The sequence below is a fragment of the Mustela lutreola genome, chromosome 3 (genome assembly GCF_030435805.1).
Source record: "Mustela lutreola isolate mMusLut2 chromosome 3, mMusLut2.pri, whole genome shotgun sequence".
Classification (NCBI taxonomy): Eukaryota; Metazoa; Chordata; class Mammalia; order Carnivora; family Mustelidae; genus Mustela; species Mustela lutreola.
In genome coordinates, this window is record NC_081292.1 from 204833218 (window position 1) to 204846556 (window position 13339).

General features: G+C 33.5%; 1 long non-coding RNA gene across 2 annotated transcripts in view; it reads left to right on the forward strand.

Moving 5' to 3' along the window:
- LOC131827641 (uncharacterized) overlaps positions 1-13339 on the forward strand; it is a 90272-nt gene that overhangs the window by 57713 nt on the left and 19220 nt on the right. The gene's annotated exons all lie outside the window — the stretch shown is intronic.

The following is a 13339-nucleotide window of genomic DNA, read 5'->3' on the forward strand; positions in this document are numbered from 1 at the left end:
AAGGTATGATTATGCTATATATAATTAATATACGTTTAAATTTCTCACACATTTTGCCTTTCCATTCCGATTATTTTCTTAATTATCTTGCTTTCTTCTGGTATCTTTTCCTCTATCCAAGATGACTTTTTAGTATTTTACTTAATTTGGTTCTAATGGGGATAAATTAATTTAGTTTTGTTTGCCAGAAAAAGTCCTTTTTTCCTACGCTGGCAATTACATTTGTTGTTGGATAAAACATGCTATTTTTTCCCCTAGACTTGATTGTTTCTATTGACAAGTCATCTGTCATGATTATATATATATATATATATTCTCCTCTAGGAGCTCCTTATAAACTTTAGAGTTCCAAGTATTTTTAAATTTGTAGTTTAATGACTTATTTACTTTGTAAAACCTGTAGCCATTATCTCCTTATATTCTCTGTCCATTCCCTCCATTATTTTTTCTTGTACTCCTGGAAATCTACATAAATGTATATTGTGATGTTTAACCATATTGCAAAGGATTTTTTTTTTTAAGATTTTATTTATTTATTTGAGAGAGAGACAGTGAGAGAGAGCATGAGCGAGGAGAAGGTCAGAGGGAGAAGCAGACTCCCCATGGAGCTGGGAGCCCGATGCGGGACTCGATCCTGGGACTCCAGGATAATGACCTGAGCCGAAGGCAGTCGTCCAACCAACTGAGCCACCCAGGCGTCCCCTGTAAAGGATTTTTTATGATCTTTTCTATACCATTTTTTTCTCTGCCCATTTTCTTTTACTATCATCCAGATCACTAATTTTCTCATAAGCTGTAACTAAAATACTGTTAAAGTCATCCACTGAGTTTAACACATGACTTCTACAATTTAATTATTTTTCTTATTTTATGGTGTACCACTTTCATGCTAAGAGTGTTTATTTTGTCTAAGAGGGTTTATTTTGTCTTTTAGTTAAGTGAATATGTGGAGGATAATTATTTCAAAGTCCCTGTTTAATAACTACAATGTCTGGATGTCTTTCAACTGTTTGTCCTGTGTGTGCCTTTTTTTTTTTTTTTTTAAATCAGTTCACTCTATATAACAAATCACATCCAATTTAATGTTCTGAATGGTGAAATCTCACTCCAAAGAAGATTTAAATTTGCTCTGCATGACAAACTGGCTAAGATCATAGGACTCCAAAATCTTTTTAATCTTACCAAGGATTAACATGATTTGAACAAGAATTTCAGTCCTGTGCGACAGTGCAGCTTTACAACTATGGTATAGCCATATGATCTCAAACCAAACTGAGGAATGTTTACTTTTCTCCGTTAGCTTTGCAGGCCATGGCATGCATTTTCTTTTCATAATCATAAGGTAATTAAAAGCTTAGCTTCTTAGTCTCAAGTAATGGACTCAGCTCTCTAGGTTTTTTTTGTGTTTCTTTTTTTCTTTTTTTTTTTTTTTCCCCCTCTTACACCAATAATTTTTCACTGATTCGGAGAAAATAAAGTTATGGCAATATCTGAAACATGAGTGGAAGGTTATTGCCTTTTTAAACTTTTGAACCAAACTTTAACAAATATTCTTGTACTTTTAACTACTTTATTGAGATAGACTTCTGGTAACATACAAGTTTCCCTTTTAAAGTATCCTATTCAATGTTGTGTGTGTACGTGTGTGTGCTAATTCACAGAATTTTACAAAAATCACCATTTAATTTTAGAATATACTCATCACATTCCCCTCAAAAAAAAATCCGGTCTATTCACATTCATTTTTCATTCTCAGCCACCATTTATTTTATCTCTACTCAATTGGTAATTGTCACTATAGATTACCCTATTCTAGAAATTATATAAAAATGTATACTACATGTGCTATTTTATCAGTGGCTTCTTCCATTTATTATAATGTTTTTCAAGATTCATCCATGTCATTGAATGTGTCAGTACTTCATTTATTTTATTCTAAATAATTTTCCATAATATAAATGTACCATATTTTGTTTTCTCACTCATCAATCGATGAATACTTTGGTCATTTCTACTTTCGACTATTATGAACAAAATTATTAGGATCATCAGTATACATGTTTGTATGTGGACATATGTTTTCACTTCTTTGGGGCATATATCTAGCAGTGGAATTGGGATCAGATGATAATACATACTTAATGATTTGAAGAATTCTAGGATGCTTTTCAAACTAACTTTTCCATAACTACATTCACTCCAGCAGTAGAAGAGAGTTCTCTATGCCCTTGCTAATTATAATACTTTGTCAAGGTTCACATTAACAAAATGTGCCATAGACTGGATGGGTTAAGCAGCCAAAGTTAAGTTTCTCACCGTCTTGAAGCTGTCCAGACCGTGGTGTCCTGCACAGTTGGTTTCTTCTGAGGCCCGTCTTCTTCACCTGCTCATGGCCACCTTCTTGGCTCCTCATCACGTGGCTGTCCCTTTCTACACACATGCTTCTGTGATTTCACTCTGTGCTCTCTATAACCTAACTTATTTATAAGAAAAGCAGTCATTTTGGATTAGGGGCCACCCTAACAGCCACATTTTAATTTAAACTTTTAAAGGCCCTATCGCCAAATAATTCACAGTTTGAGACACTCCCAGTTAGGGCTCCAATATGTGAATTTGGTCATTTGGTAGGGAAATATTCATCTATAACACCAATGTTTGTTACCATCTATCTCATCAGAAAATCTTAGTGAGTGTGACTTGTTATTTCATTGTGGTTTTGATATGAATTTCTTAATAACTAGTGACATGCAACTTTTCATGTGGTTATTGGACATTTGTATAGTTTCTCTGAGAAATGTTTATTTGCATCCTTTGCATATTTATTAATTGACTTATATGTCCTTTTATTTTGGAATTATAGGAGGTTTTTTTTTCTATATCCTCTATACAATTCAGTACATACTGAATTATAAATTTGTAAATATAAAAATGTCCAATAAACACATGAAAAGTTGTACATCATTAGTTATTACATACTGAATTGTATAAAATATATAGAAACTATGTATATATTTATAGATATATATGAAATTTGGTAATGTTTTCTTATATTCTGTGTTTTGCAATTTTACTTTCTTGATTATATTATTTCCAGCACATTTTAGAAATGTTGGGGAAGTCTAATTTAACTATGTCTTTTTTTGTTTTGTTTTTTAATCCTTTGTGCTTTTGGTATTGTATCTCAGAAACCATTGCCTAACCTCGAGTTACAAAGACTTATTTCCATCTCTTCTCCTAAGGGTTTTATAGTTTTAGCTTTTGATCTAGGATCCATTAGGAGCTGATTATTGTGTGTGGTATGAAAGAGGGACCCAGTCTTTTGCTTGTTGGTTGTTTGTATGCTTGTTTGCGTGTGGATATTCCTGGATCCCTGAGTCATTTGTTGAAGATGATATTCCTTCCCCTGTAACTGTGGAAGACAGAATATGCCCCTGTTCAATGACTGATGAGTCCATCAGAATGTCTCTTCCACTTCAGGGAGCTGGGGAGGAAGGAGTCATCACTTACCTGAGGCCTCTGGAACAGTGTTACAAGGCTGAGGCAGAGGGATTGTGTGCAACCTCTAGTGTGAATGCTATAGTTTTCCTCTGTTTTTATCAAGTTTCAGGAGTTTTGCTAAATAAATATTTCTGAATTTGATGTAAGAATTTTTATTGATCTCCAGAGACTTTTAATGATTATCTCTGTTGATTCTGACCTGCATAGAATTTTTACACAGTTCTGTTTTTATATGTTAATTATTTGCATCTATCAACAAATATCTGAACATCCAAACATTAAATCTATTGAAATCCAAAAGCAACCCTAATTATTCATAATAACCCGGCAACTCACATAACTCACTAACCTGACTAATTTAAAATGTTCCCTTTGGCAATGTATGTTATTCCTCAGGCTACCATAAAAATAATAAGTTGATTAGCCAGTAGCAATGCCATGATTATAAATCAGTTATATGGTAATTTAAGTAAGTAAAAAATGCATGTAGAAAAGTATACCTAATTTAAATTCTGAGGATTTGCTCTGACAGAGGCAGCTCTCATTAGAAATGGCAAAGTCAGTTGGTAGACAGTGCCAAAATGACACAGACCGTGCATTCAAATACAGACAGTATGCTTGTATTTAATAAGCACAGCAGGTGAACAATTGGATTTGAAAGGGAAATTAAATGGGCTGACCCCAGTGCTAAGACATTTATTGTGTAGCTCTGTACTTTCTATTCTATGATTACTGCAAAGCTCTTTTGTAAACCAATATGAAGGAACACCATTAGAGCAATTGGGCATCAATTAAGTATTGTAACCACAGGAGAAAACACAAATACATTTTTAAAGGAAGTCAAATTCAATCTGCTTTTATGTTCAGGCTATTGTCCTCTCTAATTTTTTATTCTTTATGCTGTGAATATCTATGGTGAACTGAGTATTTTCTTGCACTCTGGCCACTTCTTGATGGTTGATAATACTATGGAGTGAAAAATTGCCTGGACTCGATATAATACTTTTCAACAGAACACACTTTCCCAAAGAAACATCTTGACCCTTTTGGTGTCATTTTCATTATTAAGTATTCATTTGTTTTATTCTTTCATATATAGCTTAACATAGTTAAAACTTCCAAAAAAAAAATCTTTTTGTCACTCTTGAATAAAACATTATTTTTTTTTGAATGGTTCTCTTTTCAAATATGAAAGCCATTATCTTAGGATAAACATGATGAAAAGATCAAATGCAGAATCAAAGGAAAGACTGTTATTTGGTGGAGAAGGAAGAACAAAATTTTGTAAAAAGATGGTAGGTTCCTCTGTGGCATTTTATTATTGGGTGTCTGACCCTTATATCTAGATATACTGTGAATGCTAATGAAATGGTCAGGGAGTTACCCTAAAAGCATTCTGTCCCTAACCCCACATTTTAAATGGAATGGAAAGCAGAGTAATTCATGTTTGAAGCAGGATAAGCTAGTTGATCTAAGAGCACAGTGGAAAGTATGAAAGCAGGATACAGGATGCTTCAGGTAATTATAAAGATGCATTTAGTCTCTAGTTACTTTGGACAAAGCTGTTTTTGTGATTTATGGCAGGTGCTTGTTTATAAACCCATTTCTGCACAGACACAGTGAAAAGCATTTATCATTCTGCTTGGCCTTCCTTATTAGATAAATGTCACATAAACATAACCTAAATCTGGAATCTTGCTAGTCCAGCACATACGCTGGTGGCATGTCTTTGACTACCTTCATTTTTCTGTTGACCTCCAGCAGCCAGGGAGCATTTGACAGTGAGTATCCGTGGTCCCTGTGCTTTCTTTACCAAACAGGGGAAAAAAAATCATTCATAACACCTTAGGTCAGCAAAGAATTATTTATCAACAACAGGCAACTCAATATTGATTTTGGTTTAAACATTTTATCCTGTAGCTGTTTTTGGTTAGTAATTCAGAATAACCAATATGAAAACTTTGATAGCTTCAGGACCTATGTATTTTGACAAGATGAAATTAATCAATAAAGGTATCAGCAACTTGAATCCAGTTATCAAACAAACTGTCCACTCAAGAGATTAGAACATTAATTAATGTAATTTGTAAAGTCTTGAGAAATTTTATTTCATATTTTTTCATATTTTCTATGGATTTCGCAACTCCCCCAAGATTATCTTACTTTTAAAAATTGACATTGTCTTCTTTGAAATATTATATTTATAATTCTTAATTGATATATGGAAATTTAGGAGTTTCAATGTGGACTTTACTTAATGATTTATAATTTAATGTTAAATATGAAAAAGTATGAAATATTTTCATATTTGTGGCTAAGGATATAATGCAAAATTAGTAATGAAAAGACAACTAGTAAATCTATATAATGCATGACAAATAATGAAGATGAGTAATATATTAGAAACTTGAGATTGCATTAATTGTACAAATGACACTGATGTATTAGTATGTCGATTATCCTGTCTGCAAAAGGAAACCATTTAAAACAGGTTGAGGTAGTTGTTAAATGAGAAATTCTCATGTTCACTTAAGTTTTAGGGCTACCCATATGATTTAATACATTAAACATTATGCATAAATATTTTCTTATACAATTTTTAAATCTAAAATAGGATATAAACTATGGTTTTCCTTTTCTTAAACTGTTTAAAAAGTGAAGAATCTCCAACTTACAAGCCCCATCATAACTCCCTAAAATTATTTTAGGCTTATAGTCAGGAGATATATTCAGCCATCTAATGGCAGAAACTGCTAGTGAAAGCTGGACAAAGACACTAAAGAAAATAAGTCTGAGAAGAAATACAAAAGCTTTGAAATGGAAGGACATTTGAATTTTACATTTGAATCACTACATAAAATTATTTATTGAAAGAGTGATATAGATTATATATATGATATATACTATTTGTGCAATAGATAATATATATTATTGAAGACAAAAACGCAATAAAACTTTTATATATAATTCTTTGTTTTTGTAAAGATTTTATTTATTTGACAGAGAGAGCCAGAGAGCACAGGCAGAGGGAGAAGAAGAAGCAGGCTCCATGCTGACTAGGGAGTGGGAAGTGGGGCGTAATCCCAGGACCCTGGGATCAGGACCTGAGCTGAAGGCCAACACTTAACCAAAGGAGCCACCTGGGTGCCCCTTCTATATACATTCTTAATGCATTTATTATACAATAACTACTCATTTCAAAATCTATTACCTTTTGTCATTATTGCCATAGGAAATATATTACTTTTGTTTATTTTTCTATTTCCTTTTAGGATTTATGCTACTAAAAAATCATTTTGAGGGACGCCTGGGTGGCTCAGGTTAAGTGGCTGCCATTGGCTCCGGTCATGATCTCCTGGAATTGAGCCCTGCATGGGGCTCTCTGCTTAGCAGGGAGCTAAGCCTCTCTGCTTAGCCTTCTCCCTCTCCCTCTGCCTGTTGCTTCCTCTTCTTTTGCTTGTGCACTTGCTCGCTCTCTCTCTCTCTCTGTCAAATAAATAAATAAATAAAATCTTAAAGAAATCATTTTGAGACCCCAAAAACCCATACAAAGGGCACTAAACAAAGAAACAATTAAACAGGATTACAATCATCAGCATCTATAAATTTAGTTACTCTTCACTCTTTTTACTTTTATTTCTGTATTTTTATTTAGGAAATTATATTAACGAGCCCCAAAAGAACACTGAGATCATGCCCGGTCAAGTACTTAGAAGTAAGATCCTCCTCACACCAGTAGTAAATTACAAATTTGCTCGTCATGCACGAGAGCTCAGCTATGCAAAAATCATTTTCATTTGTGTAATATCTACTAGTCCATCAAGATTTGACTATAATCAGATGTAAGTTCTTAACATTCCAAAGATCATTCAGTTCAGAGAGGGGTTGCTAAATCAGAGACCTACGGAAAGACTCACTGAGACAAATACCTTCAGACACTGACTAGTTTGAGAAGAAAATGACCTGTGTCAAGGATTCTAATTCTTGGTCATTTCCCTATCAAATGGTCCACTATAATAATGAATGTTAGATTAACTTGATTTCATTAGTAACTTGATTAACATCTTCTCACAGGCAAGAGGAGTTTTTTCACACAGTTTTATGTCCACATTATCTAACATAAAACTTGGCATATTACAGATATTTAATAAAATTTTGGAGTTCTTAGGTCAGGAAGGGATTGGTAGATTATCATCACCGCTTACACACAGACTTGCAATTCATTGCTTTACAACAGCAAACATTTATTTTTTGCTCACCTATCTTTAAATTAGATTGGAGTCACTTAATCTAATTGGGCATAGTGGGACTTGGCTCTACACTGCAGAGAAATTTGGATTTTCTCCCCACGTCTCTTATTTTCCTTGGAACAAAAGCTCCCAAGTTGCCTTCTTGCGACAAAACCCAGGAGTGTGAGAGTGCATCGCCGGGGTGAGTTCCATGTCCCAGAGCCACACGCACACACATATGTATATATTTAAGAGACGGTTCTTTATCTCTAGACTTAATTACAGGTGATAGTGTACATTCAACTTCTGTGACATAATGCCAGTGAACTTTCGAGTAGCTTTTTTCTAGAGGCTAGGAAGATTCATAAGACACCTTCAGGGTCTTAGAAAAGAGTTAGAGCCACAATCTTGATTTTATCTTCCTAGAAAGTTCTTCCTTAATGGCCCTGATTTGATTATTTGCCACTTCTGAAATTTTTAGGCTATTCATCCTTCCTCTAAATTGTGTTTGCAAGCTGGACATTCCATTTGGTGCCTTTTATTTCCTATTTTCCTGTATATAAACAAGTTGCTTTTCTAATATTTGGCCACAAAACTTATTCAATGCTACAGGCTTGTTAAATACATGTTCCCTATTTAAAACAAAACAAAACAAAACAAAACAAAACAAAAACCCCTATATTTAGTTCTAGAATCACAGCCAAAACTGAGGGAAGAAACAGGGATTTTCTATTACCTCTTGCTCCACAAAAGTGGCCTCTCCCATTATCAAATCCCTCACTGGAATAGGACATTTGTTAAAATTCATGAACCTACACTGATGCTGATGTATATTCTATGGGTTTGCACAAATGTATAATAACGGGTATCCATCATTATGGTATTATATAGAGTATCTTCACGGCCCTAAGAATCCTCTGTGATCTGCTTATTTATCCTTCCCCACCTCCAAACTCTGGTAACCACAGATCTTTTTATTGTCCCTATAGTTTTGACTTATCCACAATGTCATATGATTGTAAATGTATACTATATCGCCTTTTCAAATTGACTTCTTTCACTTAGTATTATGCATTTAAGTTTTCTCCCTGTCTTTTCATAACTTTATAGTTCATTTCTTCTGCTGCTGAATAACATTCCATTGTTTTGATGTACTAGTTTATTTATCCACTCACCTGATGAAGAACATCCTTGCTTCCAAGTTTTAGCAGTTATGAATAAAACAGTTCTAAACATTCATGGACCAGTTTTTGTGTGGACACACATTTATAATTCCTTGGGGTAAATACCAAAGGCAGGCATTGCTGGGTCATATAGTAAGAGTATGTTTAGTTTTGTAAGAAAATGCCAAACTGTATATCCAAAGTAGCTGTATCATTTTACATGGTCTGCAGTGAATGAGAGCTTTTGGTGTTCCACATTCTTGTCAGCATTTGATGTGGTCAGTATTCCTGATTTTGGTCATTCTGGTAGTTATATAGGAGTATATCATAGCTGTTTTAATTTGCATTTCCCCGATGGTTGTAATGTGATCATCTTTCATATGCTTATTTACCATCTGTATAACTTCTCTGATGAAATGTCTGTTAAAATATTTGGCTCATTTTTAAATTGGTTTGTTTGTTTTGTGTGTGTGAATTTTAAGAGTTTTATATATATATTTTAGATAACAGTACTTTATCATAATTTGCAAATATTTTCGCCCCCTCTGTGGCTTTTTTCCTTATTCTCTTGAGATTGTCTTTAGCAGAGGAGAAGTTTTTAATTTGAATGAACTCTAGCCTATCAGTTATTTCTTTCATGCATTTGTGCTTTGGGCATGATATGTAAATAGTCATTAGCACACAAGGTCACCTGTGTCCTCAATATTATCTTCTAGGAATTTTATAGTTCATGTTTTTACATTCATGCCTGTGATTCATTTTGGGAAGGTCTGTGTCTAAATTCTTGTTCTCTCATTTTTAAAAAATGTTTTTCTTTATTACTATTTTTCTAATGTGGATATTTAGCTGTTTCAGCAACGTTTGTAAAACTCTCTTTGTCCCACTGCATTTCAAAAATCAGTTGCCTGTATTTATGTGGATATATTTTTGGAGTCTTTATTTAGTTCTATTGATCTGTTTATTTATTTTGTCACTAATACATGTGGTCTCTCTACATTTATAGTTAGTCTTTTGAAATCAAATAGCATCAGTCCTCCAACTTTGTTGTTCTCCTTCTATAGTATTGGCTATTCTGGGTATTTGGCCTCTGTATATAAACTTTAAGATCAGTTTATTGACACCTACAAAATAACTTTCTGGGATTTTGATTGGGATTGATTGAATAGATCAAGTTGGGGAGAATAGATATCTTGTCACTATGGAGTCTTCTTTTCCATGAACATTGAATATCTCTCCATTTGTTTAGCTGGTTTTTTTTTTTTCCCTTTCAGCAGTTTTGTACATTTCCTCATGTAAATCTTACACAAAGTTTGTTAAAATTTTCCCTAAGGGTTTCATTTTGGGTGTTTCATATATGAATGGTATTAATGCTTTTAATTTCAAATTCCAGTGTGTTCATTGCTATTTTATAGGAAAATGAATTATATACTGTTTCATATTGTTTTAACTTTTTCCAAATATTTAACAATTTCTCCTGAGATTTCTTCTTGACCCATATATTCTTAGAAGTACGTTGTTTAATATCACATATTTTTGGATTTTCCAGTTATCTTTTTGATTTTGATTTTTAGTTTATTTTTTTATGATCTGAGAATAGACATTGTATAATTTCTATTATTCTAAATTTCATAAGGTGTGTTTTATAGGCCAAAATGTAGTTCGTCTTAGTGAATATTCCATTTGAATTTGAGAGACATGTGTTGTTGAATGAAGAATTCTGTACATTTCCAGTATATCCAGTTGAATGATGGTGTTATCTTTATGCCTAGTGGTGATAAGGCAAGGGAACACACTCTTCTTATGGGACTGAGGGACTAGTGGTAGTGAATATTTTGTAACTTACATTGCATCTATAGACATGGAATCAATTATTCACTTCCTGGTAGCCAGCTATGAAAATGAATTATGTAAATTTATTTACCTTCCCTTACCACCCCCCACAGTGAAACAATGTGGAAATCTGAGGTTATTTATATTGTTTTCCATTAGCAATTATATTCCTCACTATAAATGTGAGAGACCTAAAGTTGGAAATAACTGAGATTGCTTTTTAAGTGTACTTAGGTACTAAATTTTCTCTGATAGTCCCAGCAGGTTAGACAACGATATATTTGATATATAGTCCATGTTTTCTGAACAAAAGATGGATACAATGTTGCTTGCAGAAAGTAAGATCAAAAGGATTGCTGAGTGTTTTATCGAATTTGAAAAATGCTCAATCATTATTTCCCCAAATATTTTAAGTCCTTTTCTCTCTTTCTTCTCCTTGAAGGTAACAATTACACATATATTAGTCCTGTTGAAGTTGTTCCATATCTCAATTGATTTATAAATATTCCAATCTACATTAGCCAGTGAAATGTATAAATTTGCTATATCCCACTAAATATGATAATTTCCATAATTAGAGATAATGAATACTAAGAGAAAACAAACACATATGCAGGCAGAATTTGAAAATATTAACAATGCCTAGACAACATCACATTTATTTTCACACCATACTATTTGTTTTGATGCATTTGGCATGTAGATTACATTATTTTGATGTTCTTCTTTAATAAAAAGAAAGAAAAAATAGCCATTTTAATTAAATGTTTTTGATTTGAAGTAATTTAAACTATGGATCCAAAAAAGCAACTCCAAGTTATGTTAATCCCTGAAAACTGAGAACTTGCATTTAAAAGTTTTCCAGAGGGGCGCCTGGGTGGCTCAGTGGGTTAAGCCGCTGCCTTCAGCTCAGGTCATGATCTCAGGGTCCTGGGATCGAGTCCTGAATCTGGCTCTGTGCTCAGCAAGGAGCCTGCTTCCTCCTCTCTCTCTCTCTGCCTGCCTCTCTGCCTACTTGTGATCTCTCTCTGTCGAATAAATAAATAAAATCTTTAAAAAATAAATAAATAAATAAATAAAAGTTTTCCAGAGAAAATAAAATGTAACCTATCAGATTTTTGGCCTTAGATACAAATACAAAAATCTCAAAGAAAGTAATCAGATAGCTAGCCTTGTCTCACAATGGCATTACATAAACAAAAGTAATTGAGAACACAATGGTAACTGTTTTAACTTTTTAAAGAATCTGTGAGTAATTTCAAGATAATTACCACAAAATGTTATTTAATTTTTAAATTAAAAAAATTAGAAGTTCTTTTAGTTCAGACGTCTGAAGTCTAAGGTTTAAGGCTGTTAAGACTTCTCATTTTAATTGCCCCTCACTATGTTTCTTTCTTTTTTTTTTTTTTTTTAGATTTTATTTATTTGTTTAATAGAGAGAGATCACAAGTAGTCAGCGAGGCAGACAGAGAGAGATGGGGAAGCAGGCTCCCTGCTGAGCAGAGAGCCAGATGCCGGGCTTGATCCCAGGACCCTGAGATCATGACCTGAGCCAAAGGCAGAGGCTTTAAGCCATGAGCCACCAAGAAGCCCCACCCCGCACTATGTTTCTACATCAAAAAAATGCTACTTTATCTCAACTATGGTTTGAAATAACAGAAATTCAACCTCTGTAACTGGTATGAATAATACTTATTCCTTTATCATACAGAAAAATTCATAATCTATATCTGCCTATCTTTTAGAAGCAATATGAATTGAAAGTGTGAACTCATCACCTATTGTTTCTAAATTATCTGGAATGAAAATCCAGTTCCTTAAAAGAACTTTCATATGTTTTTTTAAAAATGCTCATTATGATGGCTGCATAGTATTCCATTGTGTCTTAATCTCACAAAACAAACTGAGGGTTGCTGGGGGGAGGGGGTTTGGGAGAAGGGGGTGGGATTATGGACATTGGGGAGGGTATGTGCTTTGGTGAGTGCTGTGAAGTGTGTAAACCTGGTGATTCACAGACCTGTACCCCTGGGGATAAAAATATATGTTTATAAAAAATAAAAAATTAACAATTAAAAAAAATGCTCATTATGTAGTATAAAAAGCAGCATCCTCAGGTAACCATTATAACATTAAGGAATGCAGAGCTTGTAATACAGTGTGAAATCTAGCTTGTCCCACCACTGTTCCAACTGTCATTAAACCCACATTTGCCAAGTGGTCCTTGAATCTGTATCAGAACATACCCAGTTAGGGGTAACGACCCATCATTGTCCAAGGCAGGCAATTCAATCATTAGACAACTCAGTATAATTCAAGAAACTTTATGAAAACATTAAATGTGACATAATTTTTATCAGTAAATCTGTTATTCTTCCATTATTGAGATAATAATTACATTTGGATATTCAACACTCTGTCCTCGTTTTTATCACTGGTCCACAGAGATTTAAAAATTTACAAATGAGACTCTTTGAGGATAGCTCTTTCACTTTCCTCAAAACACCTCTTGCCCAAACCAAAACCAAAACCCAAACAAACAAAGAACAGAACAGAAAGGAAGAAAAAGAGGAAAGAAAGAAAAAAAAATAAAGGAAAGGAATTCTTCCTCACATTTTTAAG